At 38.2% G+C, this 13725-nt stretch overlaps 1 protein-coding gene across 2 annotated transcripts in view; it reads right to left on the bottom strand.

The window, feature by feature from the left end:
- KIAA1715 (KIAA1715 ortholog) overlaps positions 1-13725 on the bottom strand; it is a 57503-nt gene that overhangs the window by 695 nt on the left and 43083 nt on the right. The window contains exon 14 of one of the 2 annotated variants that reach the window (XR_774276.1): positions 6852-7773. The exons of the other annotated variant lie outside the window; for it this stretch is intronic. The gene's annotated coding sequence lies outside the window, so the exon portion shown is untranslated. Of the gene's footprint in view, positions 1-6851; positions 7774-13725 lie in introns of those variants that run through there. 2 annotated transcript variants of the gene reach the window in all.

Here is a 13725-nt window from a genome sequence, read left to right as displayed (position 1 = left end):
TAACAAAAAATGGAAGAGTTTGACTAGCACAACAGAGAAGACAGGAGTGAAGCTGCTTCAGTGTAATGACTGTAGCTGATCATACATGCCCCTGTTTTATATCTGTGCTACTTATTTTGTTTTCCTTGTTGTAGGACTTCCCATTTCCTAGTACACACTGTATTGCTCTCATCTGTATTGCAGTTGATTCCCCTCCCAACACATTTGTTACTCAAGGTTGAGGTGAGCGGAAGGGAGATGTCAATTTGTTTAGGCACTCTCGTTTAAGCCCAAGCCCAAACCAAGGGAAACCTAAGGAAACAAGCCTTCGGGGTTAACCAAAAGTGCACTCACCCAGCACCAGGCTTCACCACTTGCTCCTGAAAAGCAGAGGACTCCCAGGTGGTAGGGAGTGGGCTGTCTCTGCTGCAAACAGGGCACAAGCACTGTGCGACAGGAAAGTCTGTGTGTGTCCTTACAGCTCCCAGCTGTTTGCTCTTAAGAGCTAAAGACAGCTCCTGCCATTTCAAGGCACTATTTATGAGTAGTCCTACAAAGTACTGCAAAGAGCAGAGGCACGATGGCCTGGAACTGGGCACTGGCTGAGCGTCAGGAGTCAAAACTGGCACACCTTCCTCTTGGGGGTTTTTAATTTCATGCTACTGAGGCAACACTGCCAGCAGTAGCTGCTGTTGACAGCCCACAGCTTCGTCAAGATGTGCTCCACCTTGCACAGACAGGCACTGGAGGTCTCCATGGTGCAGAGAAGCCCAAGTCTGGCACAGCATTGGTTTTGCTGTTAACAGCCTTCAGAGATTTTCTTGCTCGTTTGTTTTTGTTTAAATGTTCCAACAAAAAGCAGTAATTTAGTTATGTGAAGTGCAAAACAGGAGCCAAGCCCTGCATTTTCCCACTGCAAGATAAGCGAGAAACTTATCTTTGTCCAGTACAAACACTTTCTCATACCAGAATAGCCACCACAAATACCATGTAATTGTTGACATATGAGAGCTTCTTCCTCCAGTAACTGCATTTCCCAGAGCCTCCTGTGATTTCTTGGCTAAAATACTCTCTGCAGTAACTTTTACACAGATATTATAAATTTTTTTTCTTCTAAAAGAATTTTGCCAGCTGACTCGAAACCATGGGCAGTAACCAACCTTCTCCAGTCAGATGCTATCTCCATATTTAGCCTCTTGAGAGTATCCAAATTAATTCAAAACTGCCTGTATAGGGTCTGGCAGGGACAGGGTTAACTTTTTTCATAGCAGTCCCTCTGGTGCTGTGTTCTGATGTTTTCGCTGTTGCTGAACAGTGCTTGTCCAGCCTCAAGGCTTTCTCTGTTTTCCACTCTGCTCCCCCAGCAAGTAGGCTAAGGGTGGGCAAGAATAAGCCTTCTGGAAGATTTAATTACTTTTGACAGATTACTAGTAAATGGGAGCCACCAAAACCCTTTGCAGATTCTCCACTGTCACTCAGCTCTTTAAGCATGTGTAGTTCCTCTGCCTGTTACTGGAGCCACCAAGGAGATCTGGGATTAAGTATAGGTCAGACTGTACATAAGAGTTTATAAATATTATTGATAGACAGACACTTTAGCAAGTTAATCAAGTCTTAGACAGTAGTGGGTTTAGCTACAGAGTTAATACTTCTATTGCTTCTAAGAGTGCATATCACCTTTCTAGTATAATTTATCTTACAGATATCTTATTAACTCTTTATTAATCATAACTAGAACTTGATTATCAAGTATGGCCAAGCTCCTGCCTGTGATAGAAGAGGGACATGTTCTGCAATGGTCAGTTCAAATCCCAGAGGACAGCCTGCCCCAGCATGAAGTGCTTCCATGAGAACCACCACAGACCTGTATGTTCTCTGTGTTCCCCCTACCTGCAGGCAAGTAGCCCAAAGAGTGGTTGGGGGTTTTTTGGTGCTTTGTTCTTTTTTTCCTGTCTCCCCTGCCCCCCCCCCAGTATTCTTTCATTAAGTGAAAACAGATTTGTTCAATTAAGTTCTCTACAGACACTCCTTGGAACTCCAGTGAGTAATAATTAAAAAATTATTTATTTACAGTCCTAGCATACTTTCAGCACAAAAGACAGTAAGCAAATAACTGAAAAGTGCCTTTTTTCTCTAAGATCTCCTGGCCTCCTAGCATGGAAAATGACACCCATTGCCCATGACCAAGGAACTTTCAACTAAGCACTACAGAAACCATTAACTGTTTTATCAAAAATGCTAAACAAATAATTCAATTCATAATTACTTGGACAAATACCAAATTAGAACAAGATTTCTGAGGAAATAAATGATGCAATAAAGGCAGGTTCAATAAAATCATGGTGATATCCCTTCATGGCTATACATAATGTCCTTGTCATTAAGAAATGAAAAATTACTTCTAGACAAATCATGCTGTATTGAAGCACTTCAGCCTTTTGCCAAAGAGAAACCTGAAGTGTATCTTGGGTGGATTAGTAATGCTTGAATTTTTTAGGACTTACTACTACCATGTTCATTCCTTCTTATATTTGCTGTACTGAAGTATCCATTCAGATTATTCAAAGACTGTCATGTTCTCAGTTATCACCACCATCATTACATATGACAGTGAACACTTACATCCGTAACACAAAAATTAACTTTTCTACAATTCTAGTCCTGACCCTGACAAAAACTCCCTACCCAAGACTTTTTTCATTCAACGGAGAGAGATCCACTAATTAAATACTACTAGTCTAGTAAACCCCATTTTTTGTTCAGGTATTAAAATAAAATACCAGGTAATATTCCAGTGTTGTATAAGCTCAGAGGGAAGAGTTTATTAAATCATTATTTTTTGTAAAGGCTGAAAAATAAAAACAAATTCTTTTTTTTAGTCACTATTAAACACATACATATTTACAAAATACATGTATCTTGTACTTCGTGGATGTATTGCAGAATTTAGCCTGAAATGGCATCCATTGACTGAGAATCCTTACAAAAATATCATTACAGTTGGTTTTAAGCAACTCTGTGGAGAACAGAAGTCTGAAGCATAACAAGAGAGCCTTGAAGACACATATTCCTCAAATGCAGCTGAAAGCCCACTCCCTCAGCAAGCAATGTTTTGGGAGATGTACAGTCACAGGCTTCCTTGGCCAGTCTTGGGCAACGGGGCATTTGTAGAGCTGTGACATCAGACTTCTCAACCCTGCTGCCCAGGGAATTTTTTTTCCGTCTCGGCTTACGTCGGTGAAGGAAATTAAGAGCGGCGTCAGCATCCTTACACTGAAGAGTGCGCTTCTGGAAGCCGCAAGACTTTGAGGAACTTCCCGCCATCCTCAGTGTGCCAGCCTTTGGCAGAACCTGCAGAAAGCAACAGCCAGGCAACACACTTATGTCCTTTATACCCCCTGACCATAGGTGCGTCACCTGCGGAAGGCTCTTATAACCCCTAAGCTTAGCTTTCAGTGGGGCACTAATGGCTCAGGGGGAAATCTCAAGACTTTAATCAGGATACACTGTTCCAAAAGGGTAACTGGATGCCCCACTACCAACGTGAGTGTTTAGCTATTTAACACTTTATAAACACGTCTGTGTTTAGCAACTGAGCTTTTTGGTATTTGATAATTTTATCAAGCTACCTTCTGAGCCCAGAAGCAAAGATGATGGAGAATCAGCATTAGTTTCTTTGAGGGAAGGCAAAAGGAGAGAGAGATATATTCTTGTACATTTGTTATGCATATTTTGGGGAGTTATACAACTTTAGTTTTGCAAAGCAATTTTCTGAACTTTCACTGACAAACAAATCTGATCTGAAAAATCTTGCATCAGCAGGGTTGGTTTGCAGATGTTATTTGCACCATTTATTTATCAAAAATAACTAGAAAATGTTTTTAAAACATCGTTCCAGACTGTACAAATAGGAATGTGACATGGGCTGTCTGTTTTACTTATACTGTTTTACTGCTTCATATTCTGAGCAAACAGAGAGGCTATTTTCCCCAGGGGTTCAGGAGGGCATACTATTTCATTTCTTCAGAAAATTGTTTCTCTGGATTTCAATCTTTTTAGCTAGATATGACAAAATATAGTATCAAGAACACTTATGTTTTTTATCAGCTCTATTTTCAAAGCATAAATAATAGATCAGTATATACTTAAGTCAGGTGACCAAGTCTTATTTCAGAAATCAAATAAGCATTTTGCAATTTTTAAATGATGCTGTACATTTTCACTACAGTATCATTATGCCTTTAAAATGCTTTCAAAAGACCAATTTATAAGCACGGAGCGATTCTGAAGATATTTCACTAGTGTTAATAATACCTCACTCAGGTGGCATTCAATTTTCTGAATCCTTGGGTTAATGAGGCAAATAAATCAAAATTAAATTGGCCTTGGAAAAAAAAAATTCAAACAAAATTGCATCTATCACATTATACATCCTGAGGCTCCTTCAGTACTGTTCACAATGGCTAACAATATTCCAGCTCTCAAAATCATTACACTTACTCATAACACGATCTGAGATTTTAAAATCAAATAGATCAGACTTCATGACTAGATGAATGTAATGCCTTATTATACTATATCAGGAGCATTGACAATAAGTTGCACACAGTCTTAGTTGAGTACTTTCCAGTAAGCGTCCCTAAATTTCAGCTGCCCACTACTCATTCAATAATCCAACAAACTCCTTCCAGGAGGATTTCACCATTGCAAACCGGTAAGTTTTAAGATGAAGCTTAAAAAGAAAATACATTCTGTAACTAGGCGGTCATTCACCATCTCTTTAAAAAAGCGCCAGCAACACACAGATGTAGCCAAATAGCTGAAAACCAAAAATACTAGCAGTTTTGAAAAATAAATACTTCTAGTCATATTGCTGTAGTAGCAATGGTGGAAAAAAATATTACCTTCACTCCCTTCTTTAAAATATGCGAGAAAGGAAATATTTTCCGGATATTATAAAAGGAATTCTACTGTTGGGGAATACCAGTGTTATTAACTATATTTCTACAGAACTGACAATATACAATACAGAGAACTAAAGATGCCTAAGTTGTTACCAGAAGTAATAAACTCAGCATGAGCAAACGATCAACAAATACTGACGTGCAATGATAGAGCAGTTGCCATTGTTTTGCTGTTGTTACTTGTAGCCAAGTAACAAATGCACTTCTCTACCCATGGAGTCACCTACCTGCACAAGGGCATCCTTTCACCCTAAGGAACTTCCTATGAACACAGAGGCCCAGTTGAAAAACAAACTTCCACACTGAGCTGTTGTAACCACCTTCATCTGCTAAGTCAGCAGCACAGACTCAAGATTTCCATATATGCACTATTTACACTTTTTAATGGAAAACACTGCACAAAAAGTAGGTTGGGTTTTTCCAAAATAAGTTAGTACTATTAACATTTAAAATTTAATGAAATTATGCAAAAAAGCTTGAGGTTTTGGGTTTTTTTATTTTGAAAGTTAAGGGCCCAAGTGCCCTTACATGGCACAGGTTGAAAGCAACAAGAAACACCACAGAAACATCTTTGCACAATTTCCCCAGGCAGCGCCTTCCTTGTGGCTTTTCAAAATAGTTTGTACGGCCAAGAGCTTGATTAGGAGTAATTTATGTGATGATCTCATGTATTTGTTTTGCTTTTCCTCCCAGAGAACAAATGACACCACCAATGTCAAGAATTTTCTAAATATTGCTAGAAAAGTAGTGAGAAAATGTGTTAGAGACACCTTTCCATTTTGATGAAACATTCATTACAAAAGTTTTCAGGTTTATTGCCAATCTACAACTAGTGTGTATGTACAGCAAATGAGCAATTTTCACAGCCAGGAATTCGAAAGAGAAAGCACTCACCCCTCTGCTCGTGGCAGATTTCAGAGAGACAGGCTCCATTCAGTCCCCATCCCACATCAGCAACTTGGGTCACCTGCCTCCTGCACCACAGTCCCAGTTCAGCCAAACGTTACTGGGGACTAGGGGTTCAGGTTCTTGACAGCTTAAAGAAAACTATTCCAAAAGGTGTTGATTTCACCTCACTATAAAACAGAATAAGCATTTTCCCAGCTCCTGAATTAAAGTTCAGTGCCTAACGCCAGCACGCCGACACTGCTCAGTGCCCAGCTGCTGAGGAAGCAGATATTTTAGAACACAAAGTTCTACTTCAAGTTATTCCATCGAGTCTTGGTTGTGACAGACAGCATTGATAGAAAGTCACCATTCAATGGTTACTCAATTGCTTGCTCAGAATGACACAGTAATTTTATTCTGATTTTTAGTCCACAGAACAAAAGCCACAACTGTTACCAGTCCTCTCGAGGCTTTATGCACTTTGGCAAGGAGTATTGATTTGTGTTTTTATAGCGCCTACCAAGTAGTGGTTGGGCACTATCCTTACCCAATAATTTATAACAACAGGTGAGGAAGAAGGCTTGGAAACTAAACCAAATGTATCTTGATCTGCTCAGGAAAAAGATGAAACATTGCTGGAGCAGCTAAAACAGCCTTTAAAATCAGTACATGGTGCAGGTCTGAGACACTCTCGTATGCTCTGAAAGGCACTTAAAAGCATTTAAAGTTGCATTATCATCACGTATGTAACCAACTCTCATTAAGTATTATCACAGGAGCAACAAGAACACAATGACTTGTCAACTGCTTGCAGGAATTGGCTTTAGCCATAAATCAGAATACAAAACTTGGATTACATTAGAACACAACAAAAAGGGTTAAAGAAATTCCCCCGGAAAAAAGTATTGTAAAAGAAGCCAATGGCACAAGACTCCTTTCTACCACTGAACCAATGTTAATTTAAAAGCCAAGACTCATTTGAAAACATTCACTTGTAAATCAAAAAGTCCCCAAAGATTAATTTCTGCATTTACACTATTTGCAAAATATATTTAACTTAGAGGCATCCTTTTTTTCCTGAAATAATTGCTTACAAGATGAGAACTAAAACACAATCTCAAGTGTAGTAAAGGTAATTGCTGCACTTACTGCTCATGTCATGTTGATGTATTACTACGTATCAAAGGTCACAGTTCTGTACTCATACATTATCAAATTTGAAAGAGCAATATTCGATTCTGACCAACCTTTAAACTGCCCAGAATGTGTGTGAAAATGGATGTCGGGCTAACTTGGGTTTTAAAAAAATAAACCCATGTTTCGGAAGCTGAGGGGTCAATCTAGCCAGACTGACAGGGTTAGGTGTCACTTCTGTGCGTCTAATACTCCCTTAGATTATCAATGAGGTGCAGTACACTGATCACAAGCTAAAGCAGCTGTACTAATGAAAACGAAACAGTCTGAAAAAATTAGGTAATACAGGCCTGTGACACAGGGCAGTACCTTGTGGACAATAATGCAGGAATAAGGACATAAATCACCATTTAGATACAATAAAACCTGTAATACCGACCCTGAAACATATGTGTCTACAGAATCGCAGGCCAAAATCAGCATCTTTGCAACTCCACAGTCCCCTCTGAAGTTCCCACACAATTTTTTATACTGAGTCAAGGCAGGTTTTCCATGCCTCTACTTCACTGCATACACAAAATTTTGCAGTCATATGCCAGCCTGACCTTTGAGGGTGGGCAGCTGGCTGTTCATGCCATGAGCTAGGAGTTCTCACAATTGGTTGTAGCACAGATAAATGGGTCTTATCAGAACCCACTCAACCTTGAACAACTTTCTTCTCCTACATATGCCAGTCCAACTGGGGGGCAGGGGCTGCACTGAGAAAGCTGGGGCACCCCTCATCCTTGTTTTGGTAACGTATGAGGTCCTTGGAAAAAAATAATAATCTATGAAATGCAAGTTGATTGAGTACAGCCAGCACAGAATGAACTAGTAAATAGAGCTATCACCTTAAAATCATAAATCCCTACTATGCAAAGAGCAACCTGACTCTTATCCCAGCCATCATCGTAATCCAGATCAGATGAATATTCAATAGCTTTTTCAGAATCAGGTTTTTCCTCAAGGTTACATACAGAGCAAAGGCAGCATATATTCAAACAACAAGCTATATAATTTAATTTCATACTCTTTAAAATTTGCTTCATTTGGTAAAATACTAAATTTCAAAAGGGGTGCAGAAGTTTAAATATTTTCTTAATTACAAGCAGAAGAGCTAAGGCAGACATGTCATGAAGTCTATTAGACCCTAAGAAATCACACTGTCTTCACCATTGATTTTAATGGAGTTTCAGCTGCAGGTGATGTAACTACTGGTCAAGGCCACAGCTAGGATTAAAATTATACTTGTGATTAAAGATACTATTTATAGTACATAAACAATATGCCCTTTACTAATGCAACCACAAGGCTATTACAACAATAAGGACTGAAACTATAAATATACAGGATCTCCTCTTTAAATAAAAGCTCAATATATAAAAAAGTACAAGTTCAAACATTCCTCACAAAATACCCACTTCCCCATTTCTTCTAAAGCATTTAAAATAGTTTTCTTAAAATGAATTTTATTGGTGTTTTTGTAAAATGTTTTTCTTTGTGTGCTGAACAAGTCAAAATTAAGTTTCATCAACTGAGCAGAACTCCTTGAAGCAATGCAAGGAATTAGAGGGCAGACCATTTCAGGAGAGCTGGAAGATCTTTGTTGCTTGAGTTTTCTACAAATCCAGCACCTCTATTTTCATTTAGGCAGCAAAATGGAGAAACAAAGAGAGAAAGAAATATTATTTCAATATAAGTTACAAATTTAGAGATGAATTTGAATTTACAAACTGAACACCCAAAATTGCCAGATCTCCAGTATCTGCACCCCTTGTTTTCTCCTATATCTGATTATTTCAGGATTTTGCTGCATGTATTTCTCTCTGGCAGTTGCAATCTCCTTTTTGCAAATTATTTTTGTCACACAATAAAAGGAGAATACATGATTTCACAGTGGCAAAGGCTTATGAAGCTCTCCTGAAAACCATTAGTAATTGTTTACTGAGAATCCCAGCACTACAATGCTGGGTACACAGAGAGGCAGTCCTACAGTGAGAAGTAACTAATATTACAAGAATCAGTCCGGACCTTCCCTTCTATGCAAAAATTAAGTCATGATCAAATGGATTTTATGCAACCTTGAAAGGGTTATATTATGATTCAGTGCTTTAGATTTTGTGCTGTTGCCAAGTTAGATAATCTATCAAGAATCTTAGTGTTTGCTTTAATCTCAAAACCCCACGGTTTGGGAGCAAATTATTATATAATCAATACATTTCATTTTAAAACCCTTCTCTCTATCCTGCCCATCATACACCTCTCTAAGTCTTATTCTTGTAGAGAGAAGATTGAATGTGACCTGACAGGACCCCGGAGAGGTTCACAAATCAAAAGCAGTGGTGAAGTCAAATTCCTTGATACTCACTATCTTAAGGGACAACTCAATTTGTTGTGGGTTGGTTTTTTTGTTGGGTTGTTTGTTTTTTTAAATGCTGGAGGGTAGCAGTTCCTTTTGTTAAACACTATTAGAACTTAGTCTATTTGTTGTGGAAACAAACCCCTGGTAAAGACCAAGTGCTAAGAAATTCCCACTGACTCAGGATGCCATCATTTTCCTCCAAAAAGCCAGAATCCAGAGCATGAAGTACACTTAATTTCAGACTACCAGATACAATCTCAAGTATGGCACACTTTTGATGGATGTTTACAGTTTGTCCTCTGACAGAAGCTTTGGTGCATTACTACGCACCAAGACCTGGAAGCCAACAGCCCTATGCCAATCAGCCCCCCTAGGAACATTAGCATTAGAAGAGCCGGTTTTAATTCCTCACCTTCATCACCCTCCACAAACTTGAGACCTGTGAGCTCAACCTAAAGACCACACACTGGAAGAAAGTAGCACTGCCACAGATCAGTAATCAATAGTTCCACAAACACTTTCCTTTCAGTGAATCAGAACTTTCTGACAACTGCCAAAATTCTCTTGCATGAACTATCACACAGATCCTGTTAAGACATTCTTAAGCAAAAACAGTAAAGGCACGCACCATTGGAAAGAATCCATTGGTCACAGAGTCATCTCCTATTGCCCTCTCGTTCTCAAACTCCATTTTAAACCTGATGTCTCCTGCAAGACTATTTGTCCAAACTATTAGGAACTTTCAAACTTCCAGCCTGAGTTTATTCATGGAAAACTTACTTTCCTCCTACTGTTTATGCACTTGATGTATTTGTAGACTTTTTTAAATTAGTTTGTATTAGGGATGTGTCTTCTGTACAGTCTCCGATACACTACAAACATACATGTGAAAATTCAGAGGCTTACTACACCAGAAGTCTGGACAGGTTTGCATTTATCAATTCAAGAAAGTAATTGAAATGTGAGATGCTAAGGTCTGAGGCACTAACTTCTAACCATCTCAGAGATATTAGGAAAAAAAAACAATCTGCAAGACATGGAAGGAAATGAGGGCCTAAAGATTTTGCTTGAGAACACTTAGTGAACTGATCAAATGATTATTTGCCAACAAAGACACAAAATGAATCTTCAAGGTTGTTGTTCTAGTGAAACATTCACAGAGAGGCCATTCCTTACCCCATAGACAGTCTTCCACATTGTGGAACCTAACAAAATCTCACTCCAGAAGCAGATTATTTAGAACTTTCTTTACATCCAGTACTCTTGTACTGAATATGTTCAGACTTTATGAAGATTAAGACTTTTGAAGTTTTTAATAGCAGGCTTAACTATTGAATAATGAACAGTTTCCTCTAGCCTACTCACTCATCCATCACCACAGATCCACAAGTGCACAACTATTGCTAAGTTCAGAACCTTATGCACCGGAGAAGTGTTTCTCCCAGCCTTTGACGGTTAATAAGGTTATAAAAATTAGTTACTGCTACAGTTTCACCACTCCTAGAAGTAGAAAAGAATTTCTAAGTTTTTATGTTTAAATAAAAAGGATAAGAGCAACTTTGCTACCATCATCTCTAGTAATAGCCAGACAGTCTAATTTTACCAAGTTATTGTCACCTGCTTATTCTGGAATTAATTCTAAAAAGCAAATAAGTTTCTCCAATATGATTCATTGTCAATTGCATCTTTATTATTTCTGACATAAGAACATATTAACCTGGGGTATGTACCGTCATGTAGTAATAGCCAAACCTTCCCACATATTCCGAAAAAAATCTTTTCAAGCTCTGATCTTTTTTGTCTCTTGATTCAGACCTTGTTCTGACAGACAAAACCACTCTCCTTTCCCCCCCACCCCCCAATCTGTTTCACTCTGTCATTCTTTTCTTTAAATCCTTCCACTGGCTTCTACTCATGCACCACATGAGGCTCAACCTTCTTGTTCTTGACTTCAAGGCAACCATATGCACCCCTAGTAGCGTGCTTTTGATAACCTCTAGACCAGTCCATAAATTGTCAGCTTCCACATCATCTTTGTTTGCCTTTCCTTGTGAGCTTCTGCTTTTCCTGCACATGGGCTGAACACCTTGTGACAAACCATCTTCATACCAAGGTTCCACTAATGATCTATTTCTGTCAAAATGTCCAAGGCTAATCAATTGTGTTCCCCTTTAGAACAGGTATTAGAATTTGAAGTAACATTCCCTCATTTCCCTGTTCTGCAGGCTTCTTAGTTCAAGTTAAATTTGACCAACTGACTCATTTTAATTTATTTTGAACTAGAACACTCATTAGTCTTTCACAGCAGATTTTACATAGCCCAGATAATTCCTCCCTAATATATAAACTATGTTTGAATAAAAGGAGATCTCTGCAATTACTCACAATATTTCAGAAGCACTAAGAACACAGCACCAACAAGCTTGCCAGGTATCACTTTACCACACCACTCAATTTTGCTTTTCATCCAGGCCACATTTTGGCTTTCACCACAGGAAGAAAGGGGACTTGTATAACATCTCTCAGAAGTGAGATTTTCACAGGACCGGGTTTTTAAGTACTTTAGAAAAAAATTAAGATTCAAGTACATACTAGGAAGTCAGAAGACAACAAAACATGGAACCATAGCATTTGTTATTTTTTTTCCCCCCTCCTTTCTTCCATCTCATCTTCTGAGAGTCAGTCTGCAACTGGATTACATATCACTGACAACTGCTGTACCTTTTTGCTCTACATACACCTATTTCCAAGTTTTTTTGATGTTACAAAGACATGACTAAGTGTGGCTACTGCTGTTCACTGACAGGTATATTTGGATTTTGACCAAATTCCTGTTGGACAGGCATCTTCTACTATTGCCACACTTGCAGTAAACAGAAGCCAAGAAGCAACTGCTGCAGAAACAGAATCCTCTTCTCACATTCATATCAGGACTGGGGCACACATACTTGGCAGGAGTAACATGTGAATGCTTACTGTAAATTGAGGAAAGCCCAGAGTCTATTACTGTCAAATGTATCTCCCCGAGCCTGAATTCACTTACAGATTCATTAACCCTCTACCCTCATTTACTATAGCTGCTTTAAACCCCTGAAAAGTTAGAAAGTTAAAAATAGATCTGTCTCTACCAAAATACCAGGACATCCTTAACATCTTTTTCAAGCCTTCTGAAGCAATTAATGGGAATGACTGCTTGGACACTTTTCTGAGTATGAAAGTCTTTCAGGAAAACTTTATCATGTGCTTAAGTTGCTTATTCTTCCCCCTCCTCAAAAATTCTAGGTAGCCTTAGGTCTCAAAGCTAGGTTTTCACATTTTAACAAGTATTTGTTTTCACATCAGAGTGACTGTCTCTACTTGATCCTTCAGTGACATATTAAACAGAAAGTATCAATCATCCCTGTGGCAAGTTGCTAATGTTACATTTAAGAACATTGGGAGAAATAACACCACACCCCATACGCCAGATACTGAGTCTCCCTTTTCAAAAAAATTCAGATTCCCAACAACCTAAGAAGCATCAGTTTCCTTGACAAAAGCAGGACATCTGAAAATAGACATCTTCCAGGCTAATAAAAAATTTTAATATATAGCTCCGATATCAACAGATTATTTCCTCAGTCAATTCAATAGATATTATATGCATAACAGCTCAGTGGTTGCTTGTCATGGGAAGGACCTAAAATTACTCTACAAAAAGCCTGACACTTAAGATACAAATTTTTAAAACAAAATAATACACAGGCCTAGAATAATTTTAACTTCTGAAGTAACAGTAATTCATGCATTCATATCCCATGTGAGGGATCACAACATCAAATTTTACTTGGTTTTAGTGCTTATAAAGTAAGCACATCCAACAACTTACTGTGCTAAATTACTTAAGTATTCTGTGATTTATTTTTTTTCCTCCAAAGAAATCAGCCTTTAAACAGGTAAATTAGTGAGGTACAAAATGCAATGTAGAGATTAACATCTGAAAGTCTTACAAAATAATGAGCAAGCTTTGTCACCGTTCAGGCAAAATTATTTCTATTTTAAGAAAGTTCTGGAATATAAAATACATTCTCTTAAAATATAAAATAATGCATTCCCCTATCACTTTGTACCCTGTACTTTTCTCATACCGCAAGACATGTTTGGAAAAGGGACCGTTTTCTTTGAATTCCCCACTAAGATAGTCACACACAAGATGTTTTTACTAATTGTTTATATAAATATAGCCAAACACCTAAAAGTACTCCTTTATTCACATGCCTACATTCTGTCTATTAAGACTACTAATTAAAATATGAATTGCAATTTAGTTAGTGAACCAGAAAAAAATTTCCTCATTTATCTAAATACAGACCAAACTTG

This window comes from Haliaeetus leucocephalus, unplaced genomic scaffold (assembly GCF_000737465.1).
Source record: "Haliaeetus leucocephalus isolate CR32 unplaced genomic scaffold, Haliaeetus_leucocephalus-4.0 Scaffold1, whole genome shotgun sequence".
NCBI classification, from domain to species: Eukaryota; Metazoa; Chordata; class Aves; order Accipitriformes; family Accipitridae; genus Haliaeetus; species Haliaeetus leucocephalus.
This window is presented reverse-complemented; position numbering and strand designations above follow the sequence as displayed.